This window comes from Trichechus manatus, unplaced genomic scaffold (genome assembly GCF_000243295.1).
Source record: "Trichechus manatus latirostris isolate Lorelei unplaced genomic scaffold, TriManLat1.0 scaffold00002, whole genome shotgun sequence".
NCBI lineage: Eukaryota > Metazoa > Chordata > Mammalia > Sirenia > Trichechidae > Trichechus > Trichechus manatus.
The window spans coordinates 1,168,815-1,185,191 of record NW_004443938.1 but is presented as its reverse complement, the minus strand read 5'-3'; positions in this window follow the sequence as shown (position 1 = coordinate 1,185,191).

Here is a 16,377-nt window from a genome sequence, read left to right as displayed (position 1 = left end):
GTGTGGAATCCAAGCAGCCGGTGATTCCCGGTCAAGAGATTGTGGCCGCGGGAAGCAGAGGAGGCCAAGTCGGGGTGAAGAAGGGTGGGGCGTGGGAAAGCGTGTATCGCAAATTACCGGTTGTTTTGTCTCCCACTAGACACTCTGTGAGGCTGCTTTCTCGTACCCCGTTTGCTGGTCTCTGATAGGAGTCCAAGATGGTGGATCCACACTGCGTTAGCTGGTAGGGGACCTCTGCATGAATCTCTCCTCGCTCTCCGTTCTCTGTCAGTTTTCTCACTCCATTTGGTGCTTGGCTGAGTTCTTTAGCTCTTCATTTGATGCTTTAGGGTTTCAGGATTGTTGTATTCTCTGTTCGGCTTAGTTTTTCGGATCTTTGCTGTGGAGGGATGGTGTGGTGCTTCTGACTAGAGCGCCATTTTTCCGGAACTCCTGGACATGTTTTAATTTTGGGTTTGAGTGCTAATCAGGCATAACTCTGTGTGGTTAAGAATATTCATAAACTTATGATGGTTAATTTTATGTGTCCACTTAGCTAGACTATGGTTCCAAGTGGTTCGGTTAAACACTAATCTAGTCGCTGTCATGGAGTAGTTACATGTGATTAAATCATTTGGCTTTGAGTAGAGCAGATTATCTTATATAATGTAATGTAATGTAATGTTGTTTCTGTTAGGTGCTGATGAATCTGTTCCAACTCATAGTGACCCTATGTACAACAGAATGAAACACTGCCTCGTCCTGTGCCATCGTCACAATTTTTGTTATGCATGAGCCCATTGTTGCAGCCACTGTGTTAATCCATCTCATTGAGGGTCTTCCTCTTTTTCACTGACCCTCTACTTTTACCAACCATGATGTCCTTCTCCAGGGACTGTTCCCTCCTGATAACATGTCCAAAGTATGGGAGATGTAGTCTCTCCATCCTTGCTTCCAAGGAGCATTCTGGTTGTACTTCTTCCAAGACAGATTTGTTCATTCTTTTGGCAGAAAATATTCAATATTCTTCACCAACACCACAATTCAAAGGCATCAATTTTCTTCAGTCTTTCTTATTTATCGTCCAGGTTTTCAGCAAGCAAGTTTGTGTCATCTGCATATTACAGGTTGTTAAAGAGTCTTCCCCTAATCTTGATGCCACATTTTTCTTCATATAGTCCAGCTTCTCAGATTATTTGCTCAGCATAGAGATTGAACAACTATGGTGAAAGGATACAACCCTGAAGAACACTTTTCCTGACTTTAAACCATACAGCATCTCCTTGGTTCAAGTACGTGTTCCCCATGAGCACGATTAAGTGTTCTGGAATTCCCATTCTCCCCAATGTTATCCATAATTTGTTATGATCCACACAGTCAAATGCCTTTGCATAGTCAATAAAACACAAGTAAACAACTTTCTGGTGTTCTCTACTTTCAGCCAGGATCCATCTGACATCAGCAATGATATCCCTGGTTCCAAGTCCTCTTCTGAATCCGGCTTGAATTTCTGGCAGTTCCCTCTCCATATACTGCCGCAACTGCTTTTGAATGACCTTCAGCAGAATTTTACTTGCGTGTGATATTAATGATATTGTTCAATATTTTCTGCATTCGATTGGATCACCTTTCTAGAGAAAAGGCATAAATATGGATCCCTTCCAGTCAATTGGCATACATGAGTGAGCACTTTCAGTGCTGCTTCCATTTTTTGAAACATCTCAGTTAGTATTCTGTCAGTTCCTGGAGCCTTGTTTTTCACCATTACCTTCAGTGCAGCTTGGACTTCTTCCTTCAATACCTTCAGTTCCTAATCATATGCTACCTCCTAAAATGGTTGAACATCCACCAATTCTTTTTGGTACAGTGACTCTGTGTATTCCTTCCATCTTCTTTTGATGTTTCCTGCATTGTTTAATATTTTCCCGGTAGAATCCTTTACTATTGCAACTTGAGGCTTGAATTTTTTTCTTCAGTTCTTTAAGCTCGAAAAATGCCTAGTGTGATCTTCCCGTTTGGTTTTCTGTCTCCAGGTCTTTGCACATGTCATTGTAATACTTTACTTTGTCTTCTCGAGCTACCCTTTGAAATCTTCCGTTCAGCTCTTTTACTTCATCGTTTCTTCCTTTTGCTTTAGCTACTCGATGTTCAAGAGCAAGTTTCAGTCTCTTCTGACATCCATTTTGGTCTTTTCTTTCTTTCCTATCTTTTTAATGACTTCTTGCTTTCTTCATGTATAATGTCCTTGATGTCATCCCACAACTCGTCTGGCCTTCAGTAATTGGTGCTCAGTGCCTCAAATCCATGCTTGAGATGATCTCTAAATTCAGGTGGGATATATTCAAAGTTGTACTTTGGCTCGTGGACTTGTTCTAACTTTCTTCAGTTTCAGCTTGAACTTGCATATGAGCAGTTGATGTTCTAATCCGCAGTTGGCCTCTGGCCTTGTTCTGACTGATGATATTGAGCTTTTCCATCATCTATTTCCACAGATATAGTTAATTTGATTCCTGTGTATTCCATCTGGCGAGGTCCACGTGTATAGTCACCGTTTATATGTTGTTTGTGAAAAATGTATTTGCAATGAAGACGTCATTGGTTTTGCAAAATTCTATCATGTGCTCTCTGGCATTGTTTCTGTCACCAAGGCCATATTTTCCAACTATCAATCCTTCTTTGTTTCTAACTTTTGAATTTCAATCACCAGTAATTATCAACACATCCTGATCGAACGTTCAATCAATTTTAGCCTGCAGAAGTTGGTAAAAATCTTCAATTTCTTCATCTTTGGCATTAGTGGTTAGTGAGTAAATTTGAATAATAGTGGTATTAACTGGTCTTCTTTGTAGGCGTATGGATATTGTCCTATCACTGACAGCGTTGTACTTCAGGATAGATCTTGAAATGTTCTTTTCGACAGTGAATGCAACACCATTCTTCTTCAAGTTATCATCCCCGGCATAGTAGACCATATGATTTTCCAATTCAAAATGGCCAATACCAGTCCATTTCAGCTTACTAATGCCTAGGATATCAATGCTTTTGTGTTCTTTTTCATTTTTGACAATTTCCAATTTTCCTAGATTCATGCTTCGCACATCCCACGTTCCGATTATTAATGGATGTTTGCAGCTGTTTCTTCTCATTTTGAGTCACATCAACAAATGAAGGTCCCAAAAGCCTCCATCCCCATCATTAAGGACGACTCTGCTTTGAGGAGGCAGATCTTCCCCAGTAGTCTTTTGAGTGCCTTTCAACCTGAGGGGCTCGTCTTCCAGCACTATATCAGACAAAGTTCTGCTGCTATTCATAAGGTTTTCACTGGCTAATTCTTTTCGTAAGTAGACCACCAAGCCATTCTTCCTAGTCTTAGTCTGGAAGCTCAGCTAAAACTTGTCCACTGTGGATGATCCTGCTGGTATTTGAATACCAGTGGCAGCATCACAGCAACACGCAAGCCCCCACAGTATGACAAACTGACAGATACATGGGGGAATGTAGTGTAATGTAATAAAGTAATAACCTTCTGTAATGCAATCTTATGTGATGTAATCCATCAATCAGTTGAGGTCATGAGATAGTAGGGTGAATCCTAAACCTAATCATTTCTGAGTTATAAAAATACCAGGATAGACACACACACAGACAAACACACACACACACACACACACACACACACACACACACACACTGACACAGACACACACCGGGGGAGACAAGTGAATGTGAGGATTGTTTCAAGCAAAGGAATATCAAGCATCATCACTGGCAGACACCAGAACTAGGAGAGAGGCTCACAGGAGTCCACACAGCTGAGACCCTGATTTGGACTTTTTTGTCTCAAGAACTGTGATAAAATAAAGTTCTGTTCTTCAAATTCACCCACTTGGGGTATTTGTGTTAAAGCAGCACTAGGGAACTGAGACAAAACTATATCAGTGAAAATTCCTGCATCTCTAGCATGAACACTGGATTATCTTTCTGGTAGAATCCCATGTCTTACACCTCAAGACTGTTGTTTTGAGGATTAGGAAGCTCTATTTGTGATCACTGATTTTGACTGCTACAATCATCTCCAATGATAGTGAACTTGCAGAAAGACCTGGAAATTTTCTCACACAAAGCACTGAAGAGTGAACAGCGCTTCTCCCTTCCACCCCAGTGACATCAAGGACAGAGCCAAGCAGCTGGGTTGGCAATGCCAAGGTTATGGGCACAGTAGTGACTGTTCCAGGAGCCTTCAGGCCCTATGTCCTGGGCTAAGTCATGTCAGACCACGGGTCTTTCCTGGGCCTCTTCCTCCAGAAACTGACCTTTGGTATTTCATCTCATGTCCTAGTCCCTCAACTACCCTTGAAGGCACTGATTCCCTTGGCATTGAGAGCTCTTGCTTACTGTTTTAAGTGAGAGATTTTTCTCTTACAATGCCATTATTTTATGTTGTGGTTCTTTTGCATGATGGTCCAGAAGCAAATCTACTCAGGATAGCTTTTGCCACAAGTTTTCTTCTATCTTAGAAGAAAATCCAGTGAGGAGAGATTTGGGAGAGATATGTCTTTACTCACTGGCATCACTGGTGGGTGATGTTTTCATGAGTACTCTGCATGAGACCACCTGGAGAGACTCAGTGACAAGCACAGAGGCCCAGAATTGAGCTTTAAGGAAAACAAACACTTGATGTCTTGAAAAAGTAAAAGTAGCCCTCAGGAAAAAAAAAAAAAAACTGGGCAAGGGCATCCAGAGAAATAGAAGAAAACCCACAATGGTGTGGTGTCACAAATGCCAAGGAAAGGAAACATTCTAGAAAAATGGAGAGGTCAACAGTGAGGAATGTGACATGCAGAAGGGCTGAAATATGTGCTTTGGATTTGTAAATGTGAAATAATTTTGGTATTAACAGGAGGTATTTCACTGGATTGTTGGAGACAGAAGCCAGATTGGGGACTGAGGAGTAAGCAGGAGGCAAAGAAGTGACAACTATGCAAACACGCATTTTTGAGAAGATGGTCTATGTAGCAGAAGAGAGAATTCGGCTGCAGTCAGAGAGTGATGTGAGACAGGGATGAACGGAGAGCCATGTCAAGAGGATGGATTCCAAAGTAGGGGCTGAACATATAGGGACACAAGGGGCACTTTGTGCACAGTTCCTTAGAAGGTGGAAGGGAAGGGGCTCCATCACAGAAAGCAGAGAGAGGGAAGGAATTCCTTGTCCCCATTGTACAACAGAAGAGGAGAAAAAGGCTGCTCCTGTAAGTGTGTGGATACATTTCGTAGGAGCTCATGTGATCCTGGGAAATGTGGCAGGATGGTTAGGAAGATTTGAGAGCCCCCTGGAGGTTTGTGATTTTAATTTATAGTGAAATTTGTATTCTCCAGACAGGCTAGGTTGCTCCTATGTAGGCAGAGACAAAGTAGATAGTTGGGCCCATCTAGGGTTGACTTTTCTCCATGTGGATGAGATGAAAAGTTAAGAAAACTTACTTTAGGGTATTGGAAGGAGTACTACTCAATGATGTCATTGTTCTTAGTTGTTGTCAAGTTGGCTCCAACTCATAGTGACCTTATGTACAATGGAACGAAATGTTGCTGGTCCTGTGTCATTGCCATCATTATAATTGTCGGTCTATTTGAAGCTGGATAACTGGAGACAAGGTGTCAAAAAAGCAGGCAACAGAGGCAGAAAGCTGTAATCAGATGGCCAAGGTGAGGCACTATGGATGAAGCCAAGGACAAGGAGTGTCTGGGAGAAGGGAAGGCTGTAGGCTGACGGAGATCAGAGGTGAATTGAGCCTAGAGGACAGGGCCTGGAGTATGCTATCCAAGGTGACGCCGAAGTTATTCATGAAGGTGGTAGAAGTTGTGGCTGAGAGTGGACAGTGATGAAACACCAGAGCATTTGATGAGTATTCCAGACCCAGGATCTATCACCTCCCTGCCTTCCTCTTGCAGAGTCTCCACTTGTATGTGATTCACGTGGCCTTTGACTGTACGAACCCTAGTTCTCAAGCCACTGGCCTTATTCTAAGTCCTTGTGAGAAAAACTAGGAGGGTGGTAGAAAGCAGCAGTGGGGAGGATCCAGTAGCCCGAGGCTCAAATGAGGGCTTATTTTTCCTGGCATATCAAGGGAGCCTCATGAAAAAAAAGGGATAAAGTAGACATTTTGAGAGGAAGGGAGAATATTTAGGAAGGAGAGTACACCAGGGGTTATAATGAGGATGGTTGACTCGGTGAGTGACTTGTGAAGAACAAAGATGCCTAGAGTCAAGGAGCACATGAATGAGACAGAAATATTCCCATAAAGATCGCAGCCTAGGAAACCCTAGAGGACAATTCCACTCTTTGATATAGGCTCACTGTGAGTCGGAATCAACTCGATGCACACAACAATAACAGACTCTAAGAGAAGAAGTCAAGATGTCATATGTCCTGGGTCTGGAGTCACTACTACAAGAGCAAATGCTTTTGAAACAAGGCTGGTAACACTGACAGAATTGCCAGAATTAAAGCCAAGTTCAGTCAATGGAAAAAAAAAAATGAGAAGAAAATTCTAATCCCAATAAATGGTGACATCAGGAAGAAGTGATGGCAGGGCAGAGATAGAGTAAAAACATCATATAACTTTTTCTGTGTCGTAATTTCAGTGTAATGTGAAAAGACAAACTACGTGGAATTTAAGAAGATATGTAAGACTCAGCAATAAGATGGAGACAAATTGTTCATGTAGGTTTTTAATATTTAAAAATATTTAATATCTTTGTGAAAATTCCTTTCCAAAATTGTTTCTTCTAATAAAAGCTTGTTGTTGTTGTTAGGTGCCATTGAGTCGGTTCCTACTCTTAGCGAACCCATGTACAACAGAAAAAAAACATTGCCTGGTCCTGCACCCTCCTCCATGGGTCAGGTTGGAGGCTTCTCCTGACTCATGTAGCTGTAGGAGCTGGTGAACCCAAGATCAGGTCAGACAGCAGGCCTCTGGTTCACAGGCTGCAGACACTGAGGAGTCTCAAGATTGGCAGGTAAGCTGCTTGTTCAAGTCCCAAGAATCAGAGGTCAGATGAATAGGAGCTGGTTGCATGATCCAGAGCTAGCAAAAGCCAGGGAGCTTTGCCAGAAAGACCATATATATTAGATGCAGGCCACACCCCCAAGGAAACTCCCTTTCAACTGATTGGCTGCTTATAGCAGATCTCATCATGGAAGTGATTCCATTATATCAGATCTCATTATGGCGGTGATTACATCATTACACAGTTGCCAAACTACATCATAACTGCTAAACCACTGAGAATCATGGCCCAGTCAAATTGACCCACAACCTTAACCATCGCAGACTACAAGGAAGACCAGTTAATACAAATATTATTTAAATTTACCCACAAGCCACTAAAGCCAAAGATGAAGAAACTGAAGATTTTTACCGACTTCTGCAGTCTGAAATTGATCAAGCGTGCAATCAAGATGCATTGATAATTACTGGTGGCTGGAATGCAAAAGTTGGAAACAAAGAAGAAGGATCGGTAGTTGGAAAATAGGGCCTTGGTGACAGAAATGACTTGGAATATCGAATGATAGAATTTTGCAAGACCAATGGCCTATTCGTTGGAAATACCTTTTTTCAACAATATAAATGGTGACTACACACGTAAGCCTCACCAGATGGAATACACTTCTGTGTATCAAATAGACTACATCTGTGGAAAAAAACGATGAGAAGCTCAACATTATCAGTGAGAACAAGGCCAGGAGCCAACTGAGGAACAGATCATCAATTGCTCATATGCAAGCTCAAGTTGAAGCTGAAAAAAATTAAAACAAGTCCACAAGAGCCAAAGTACTACCATAAGTATATTTAGAGATAATCTCAAGCATGGATTTGATGCATTGAGCACCAAATACTGAAGGCCAGACGAGTTGTGGGATAACATCAAGGACATCATACATGAAGAAAGCAAAAGGTCATTAAAAAGACAGGAAAGAAAGAAAAGAACAAAATGGATATCAGAAGAGACTCTGAAACTTGCTCTTGAATAGAGAGTAGCTAAAACAAATGGAAGAAATGATGAAGTAAAAGAGTTGAAGAGAACATTTCAAACGGCAGCTCAAGAAGACAAAGTAAAGCATTATAATGAAATGTGCAAAGACCTGAAGTTAGAAAACCAAAAGGGAAGAATACGCTTGGCATTAGTCAAGCTGAAAGAACTGAAGAAAGAATTCAAGTCTCCAGTTGCAATACTGAAGGATTCTATGGGCAAAATGGAGCCCTAGTGGCACGGTGGTTAAGAGCTTGGCTGCTAACCAAAACGTCGGCAGTTCAAATCCACCAACCTCTCCTTGTAATCCATGTGGGGCAGTTCTCTTCTGTCGTATATGGAATACACAGAGTTACTGTACCAAAAAAGAACTTGTTGACTTTAATCATTTCAGGAGGTAGCATATGATCAAGAACCAATGGTATTGAAGGAAGAAGTCCAAACTGCACCGAAGGCATTGGTGAAAAACAAGGCCCCAGGAATCGACAGAATACCAATTGAGACGTTTCAACAAATGGATGCAGCACTGGAAGCACTCATTCATGTATGCCAAGAAATTTGGAAGATGGCTACCTGGCCAATCAATTGGAAGAAATCCATATTTGTGCCCATTCCAAAGAAAGATGATCCAACCGAATGTGGAAACTATCCAACAATATTATTAATATCACAAGCAAGTAAAATTTTGCTGAAGATAATTCAAGACCAGTTGCAGCAGTACATTGACAGGGAACTGCCAGAAATTCCAGCCAGATTCAGAAGAGGACATTGCTGATGTCAGATGGATCTTGGCTGAAGGCAGAGAATACCAAAAAGATGTTTACCTGTGTTTTATTGATTATGCAAATGCATTTGACTGTGTGGATTATAACAAATTATGGATAACATAGCGAGGAATGGGAATTCCAGAACATTTCATTGTGCTCATGAGGAACCTGTACATAGATCAAGAGGCAGTCATGCAAACACAACAAGGGAATACTGGGTGGTTTAAAGTCTGGAAAGGTGTGTGTCAGGGTTGTATCCTTTCACCATACTTATTCAATCTGTATGCTGAGCAAATAATCCAAGAAGCTGGACTATATGAAGAAGAACTGCATATCAGGATTGGAGGAAGAATCATTAACAACCTGAGATATGCAGATGACACAACTTTGCTTGCTGAAAGGGAAGAGGACTTGAAGCACTTACTGATGAAGATCAAAGACTACAGCCTTCAGTAACCACTGTGCCACCAGCGTGCCTTCTATGAACATGACCTTGTTTGGAAATACAGTCTTCAAAGATGTTATCAGTTAACAAGAGGTCATACTGGAGTAGGGTGGTTCCTAATCCCTTCTGAATGATGTCCTTATAAAAGAAGAGAAGAGGCACAGACACAGGGATACTTACACAGGGGGAAGATATCGTGTGAAGATTCATCTAGTAGCCAAGGAACACCTGGGACCACCAGAAGCTGAGAGACTAGGAAGGATCCTCCCCTAGAGCCTCAGAGAGAGCATGGACTTGAACTTCTAGCCTCCAGAACCATGAGACAATTAAATTCTGTTCTTATCAGCCACCCAGTGTGGTATTTTGTGATGGCAGCCCCAGGAATCTAATACAGCTGCCCTGGAACTGGAGACATGGTCCCAAAGTTGAAGAAAAAGAGGCAAGTCCCCCCTCATGTTATAATGAGGGTGACTAAATGAATAATTTCTTTTACAAGGAGCAGCACAAAGCTGGTTCCTATGAGGCAGAGGTTAAAGATGTCCCAAACCACTCCATCATCTCTGCCATCAACTACATACTCCCCTCCTCCCACCAGGCCCTGCTGGGGGCCTTCTTGGGCAAGTGTTACAACTCTTTGCTCTGTGGGTCAGCAAACCCCACTGCAGCTGTCTTGCACAGGTTTCCTGGTTCCTGCCATCTCGCACTGCTATTGCTCTTGCTACCGCTGAGCAGCCGTCTCTTGCTGTCTTCCACATTACAGCTCCTCTCTCTCTCTCTGTCTCCCTTTAAGACTAGCGGGATGGCAAAATTGACCAATCTCCTTGTTAGGGTTCCATACACCTTAAGTGCATGGTCCCACCCCCACAAGGGTGCTGTGAACTTTAGGTACATTATTAGCAAGCTGTCCAATCCCCTTGGTGGGCCACAAGCACCTTATTTGCATAGTCTCACCAATCATTTGGTGGGAGTTACAAGATCGTGACGAGAAAGGCCATGTAAAAGTGATCCATTGAACCGCAGTTCACCCCTGGCTTTTGTAGCCATGGTTCTTTCGTACTTGGAGGATAACTTCCCCTTCCCAATCATTGTACCAATCCAAAATAGTCATTAACAATTAGTCCTTCAATGGGGCAGAGTCCTCAGGATGAGGTTACTCAGGTACCAGCCATTCAGGTCAGCTGCAGGTATTCATCTAATCTGGTCAGGTTTTCCAAAAGTCATCTCAGCTTCACCCTCTCTGGTGTCTAATAAAATTTAACTGAGAGAGGATTATTCCCTTGCTCTGAGCCTCCCTCCAAGTATCAGCACAGCAACACCTTTAAGGGACTTTAGTTTCAGCCACTGTACTCCAGTCCAGCAGTGCCTCCCCTGTAGTCCACTCTTTCACACTTAAGGCTTTACAATTACAGTTTTTTTTACAATCACAATTAACCCTGTTAACAATCAGCACTCACAACTGGATCATATAACCCTATCAGCATCTTCCCCCACCCTCTCTTCTCCAGATCCAACAGGAAAAGCGGAAATTATTCAGTGGGGATCCTCCCTTGTCCCCCTCATTTGGAGTCTAAGCACACCTATGTAAGTATGTAAACCAGCCACTCGACGCCTTTATTTCCCTCCCATTTCAGATAGCCAATGTTTAAATTGCCCATCCTTATCAAACCAGCGCCCTGAGGAGACAAACATGTTCCTTGGTGTGTTGAATCTTCTGTTCTGGTGGAACTTTGAGCATCTGCATCCAGAAGCAAATTCCAGTCCAGAGCAAGCCATCAAATTGTAGCACTCTACACCAACTCATGGTGTCAAACGTCTTTCACTTTATTCGGTGGGGTTTTGGTCAGCTTATTCCTAGGCCTGGTGGGCTACGTCAGCTGTGGGCTCGGGAGTCTACACACCTCCCTGCACTTCAGACAAGCCAGCCCCTTCTCTCGCTCTCTCATCCTTAGCCTCCATGTGCTAGGTCAATGGGTGCCAGTGGAACATGTCCATACTCAGGCCTGTCTCTTCATTGCTGCACTTCCCCTACTTCCACTTATTGAGTGGACCCAGGTAGTTACCACAAGTGAGCATACCAGGATGTCTACTCGCTGGCTCCTTTTAACTTCCAGTGTTAGAAGGGTGTTATTCTGATGGGTTCTGACCTTTCCTGCCTCCATGCACCCAAAAACAAACCACTTGCTTGTAATTCAGAAAGCAAAACAGTCTTTCTTTTTTCCCCCTGCAAGTTCTTCCTTCAAATGCAAATTTCTTCCTGTCCTAGTAGTTCTGGGTAGGTCTGTATGTCATTTCAAATGCAAATTTTCTGACTCTGAACGATCTGGATGGAGCTCAGGTTTTTTTAATCTAAACCCCCAACACTCTATACACAGGGCTACTGCATTCAAAGGAACAGCCTGTGTTTCTTTTGGGCAAATCCTAGTTCCCCTTTTAGCATATCCAATCAAGTATTGGCTGAAAGTGGAGTTACATGCTCTCTGTAATCTATAATACCCAATATTCATTTCTATCATGCATGTAGGTTTGCTTTACAACACTAGGTAGGAGAAACATTCAATATCCGTAGTACACTCAGATAAACACATAACCCTTTTTAAAACATTCCAGTTTAATCTTCTCTTCTTCCATTTATATGCATATGGCCCGGGGCCTCTGGCTTGGTGGAACCAGTAGCCCCTGACCCCTGTGAATCTTCTTGTTTAACCAGCCTGGCTTTCACCCCAAGCCACTCCCGATGTGGCTTTCCTCCCCTCAGCTGCAGCATGCCATCTCTTACTTTCCTTTCAGCCTTTACAGGTAACAACAACCAAAGTAACCATCCAAGAATCAAAAGTGTCACCTCCCATGACCCTTCATTCTTTTTCTTACCAAGTCACATGCTTCCATGAATCTGGAGCCACTGCATCGAATCCTGCTTCTGATGCCAACTGTAAAATGGCATGGAAGGGAAGGCATCTGACCTCCTCTACCTGCACAAGAGGGAAGGAGAATCAGCATCAACATCAACAACCCAAGGCTGATTCCTATGAGGCAGAGGTTAGACGTGCCTGTACGCTCCAACCTTTTTACCAATTGACAGCATTTTTCCCTCCCACAGCACTCTCTATTTCTTGGCTGAGTTCAATAATTTGTTTCAATGGCCACACAGAACTCAGACCATACAATTATGGGGTTTACTAGGGAACTAACACGTTACAATTCAGGATCAGCTCAGCCATGCTCACATATAGGTATCTCTCTAGCCCTTGGCCCATTGGCCCAGCATCTGCCCTGCTGAGGCAAGTGTTAGAAAGCACTTCAGCTCCACTAGTAATTGTCCGGGGGCACCTCACTCCACCAGGAAGCCTCAGCCCAAAGACGCTCAGCTCTCTCGCTCCGTGCGCCAGGAAGCCCGTCACATCGTCTTCTGCCAGTCTCCTGGTTCTGCTGCCTCTGTTGCCGCTGCTTCTTGCTCTTATTACCATTGTGTTGCCATCTCTCTCTGCTTTCTGTGTCACAGCTCATCTGTCATGGATTGAATTATGTCCCCCAAAAAATGTGTGTATCAAATTGGCTGGGCCATGATTTCTGGTATTGCGTGCTTTTCCTGTACGTTGTAAGTCCTGCCTTTTTGATGTTAATGAAGGAGAATGGGTGGCAGTTGTGTTAGTAAGGCAGGACTCAGTCTACAAGATTGGATTGTGTCCTGAGGCAATCTCTTGAGATATAAAAGAGAGAAGTGAGCAGAGAGACGGGGGACCTCATACCACCAAGAAAGCAGTGCCAGGAGCACAGCATGTCCTTTGGACCCGGGGTCCCTGCGTGAAAAGGCTCCTAGTCCAGGGGAACATTGATGAGAAGGCTGACAGAGAAATAAAGACTTCCCCTGGAGCTGATGCCCTGAATTTGGACTTTTAGCCTACTTTACTGTGAAGAAATAAATTTCTCTTTGTTAAAGTCATCCACTTGTGGTGTTTCTGTTATAGCAGCACTAGATGAGTAAGACATCCTTTCTCTCTCTCTGTTTCCCTTTAAGCCTAGCGGGATTGCAGAATTGACCAATCCCCTTGTTAGGGTTCCATACACCTTATTTGCATGGTCCCACCCCACAAAGGTGCCATGCACCTTATGTACATTATTAGCAAGCTGTCCAATCCCCTTGGTAGGCCATAAGCATCTTATTTGCATAGTCCCACCCAATCATTTGGTGGAAGTTACAGGACGATGGCAAGAGAAGCTATATAAAAGTGATCCGTCATACTGCAGTGGCCCACAAATTGGCCCATACACATTCCCTAAGAGATTTTTGGGACCTCTTGGTTTGTGCTCAACTACTAACGGAAAGATTGGCAGTTTGAACCCATTCGGCCAGTCCCTGGGTGGCACAAATGCTTAAGTTCTAGACTATTAGCCAAAACATCGGCAGTTCGAACCCACCCAGAGGCACCTCAGAAGACAGGCCTGGTGATCTGATTCTGAAAGGTCACAACCTTGAAAACCCTATGGAGCAGCTCTATTCTGCACACACAGGGTCGGCATAAGTTGGAATCAACTCGACAGCCCAGCAACTAGCGACAGCAACAACACATTAAATAATTTCTAAAATTTTAGTCCAATGCTTCAAATTTAAGTTAACCAAGCATGTGGATCAAATTTTCCTTAAAATTTCCATGCTTTAAGAACTAAGCAGAAAAATGCCTGGCAATACTACTAAATTTTTTTTCAAATGGTTTATGTTTAATTAGAAATGTTCACTAAATCCAAAAAATAGCTGAGTCCACCCATCTCAAATAGAGTAATCAAAGTTATTCATATACAACCTGAGCAGTTAGTGTTGCTACGATTCCCATAGTGATGGAAATTCTGTGGATTTTAAGAATTTCAAATTATAACTTTGTCAAACTTTTCCCTTTCCTGTCACATTTTCTTTTGCAATTAAAGAACTCCCAAAACAATACATTTAATATTCAAAACTGGTTTTCTAGTTTTTTCTGTCTTCTTCATTGTATACTTACGATCAGAAAGATAATTAAGGCTACCTTCTAGGTATAACTGTTAAAATGAAAACACCATTATTAATTTTTAACCACAATAGAGAATATCTAAATATCTGGGGCTTCCCTTGAGTGTCCATTACATTTGGCTGCCTAGTTATGACAAAGACCAATGGATGAAGAGCTGATTGGAAACTCAGAGGGGATGAATGGTTCTTGTTATGTCTGAACTTCGTCGTAGGGTGATCTGGTTACACCAATTGTTGGACAGCACCTGATATCTGTATGTTTAGATCTTTAGGGACTGGTTTAGTTCTTTAGGATGCAAACAGTCCCTGGGTGGTGCAAACAGTTAACTAACTCAGCTGCTAACCAAAAGGTTGGAGGTTCAAGTTCACCCAGAGGAGCCTCATAAGAAAGTCCTGGTGATCTACTTCCAAAAAATCATCCACTGAGAACACTATGGAGCACAGTTCTACTCTGACACACATAGGGGCGCCATGAGTCAGAGTCGACTTGATGGCAACTGGCATTTCAGTTCTTTAGGGGGTTGGAGATACTGACTTCCAGCATACTGGGAGCTAAATGGTGAAAGAAGGTTGGGAAGGAGGTCTTTGCACGTAACATTCAATATGCAAATGAACATTTAATCCACATTTTTGAACAGGTACCAAGTCCTGAATAGAACTTGGTGTCCCTTAAGCTTCACAGTATTCTGCAGGTTGGGGTGAGGGGCCATGCCTGGAGGCATGAGATGGGGTAAGGATGGATCTAGAATTATAACTTCTTTTCAAATAGCCTTCACTATGTTCCTTCTTTTATCAACTCCACCCTTTGTCCCAAATCTAGAGATAGTAGATGCTGCCAATGACTGGTTTTGGAATTCTGCAGCATAATTCAGGTTGGTTTCAGCTTTTCCCACTGCTGCCTAGGGATTCTTTTTTTTTTAATCATTGTGCTTTCGATGAAGGTTTACAGAGCAAATTAGTTTGTCATTAAACAATTAATACCCATATTGTTTTATGACATTGGTGCCAATCCCACAACATGTCAACACTCTCCCCTTCTCCACCTTGGGTTCCCTATTACCAGCTTTCCTGTCCCCTCCTGCTTCTCGTCCTTGCCCCTGGGCTGATGTGCCCATTTAGTCTAGTTTTGTTTTATGGGCCTGCCTAATCTTTGACTGAAGGGTGATTAGGGGTGACTTCAGTACTGAGTTAAAAGGGTGTCCAGGGGCCATACTCTCAAGGTTTCTCCAGTCTGTGTCAGATGAGTAAGTCTTGTCCTTTTTTATAAGTTAGAATTTTCTTCTACATTTTTCTCCAGCTCTGTCCAGGACCCTCTATTGTGATCCCTGCCTGTCAGAGAAGTCAGTGGTGGTAACCAGGCACCATCTAGTTGTGCTGGACTCAGTCTGGTGGAGGCTGTGGTAGTTGTAGTCCATTAGTCTTCTCGACTAATCTTTCCCTTGTGTCTTTGGTTTTCATCATTCTCCCTTGCTCCAGACGAGGTGGGACCAGTGGAGTATCTTAGATAACCACTCACAAGCTTTTAAGACCCTAGACGCTACTCACCAAAGTAGGATGTAGAACATTTTCTTTATAAACTAGGTTATGTCAATTGAGTTAGATGTTTCCCTAGACCATGATCCTCACAATCCTCAGCCAGTAATTTGGTTCCTAAGGGAGTCTGGATGTCTCTATGAAGCTTCCATGACCGTGCCTTGGTCAAGTTGTGCTGGCTTCCCCAGTATTGTGCACTGTCTTACCCTTCACCAAAGTTACCACGTATCTATTATCTAATTAGTATTTTTCCCTCCCCACACTCCCCTCCCTAGTAACCATCAAAGATTCTTTCCTTCTGTGTGTCAGTCTTTTCATGAGCTTTTATAATAGTGGTCTCAAACAATATTTGTCCTTTTGTGATTGACTTATTTCACTCAGCATAATGCCCTCCAGATTCATCCATGTTGTGAAATGTTTTGGAGATTCATCATTGGTCTTTATCGCTGTGTAGTGCTCCATTGTGTGTATGTACCATAGTTTGTTTATCCATTCATCTGTTGATGGGCATCTAGGTTGTTCCCATATTTTTTCTATTGTGAACAATGCTGCAATGAACACGGGTGTACATATGTCTACTGATGTGACGGCTTTTACTTCTCTAGGATATATTCCTAGGA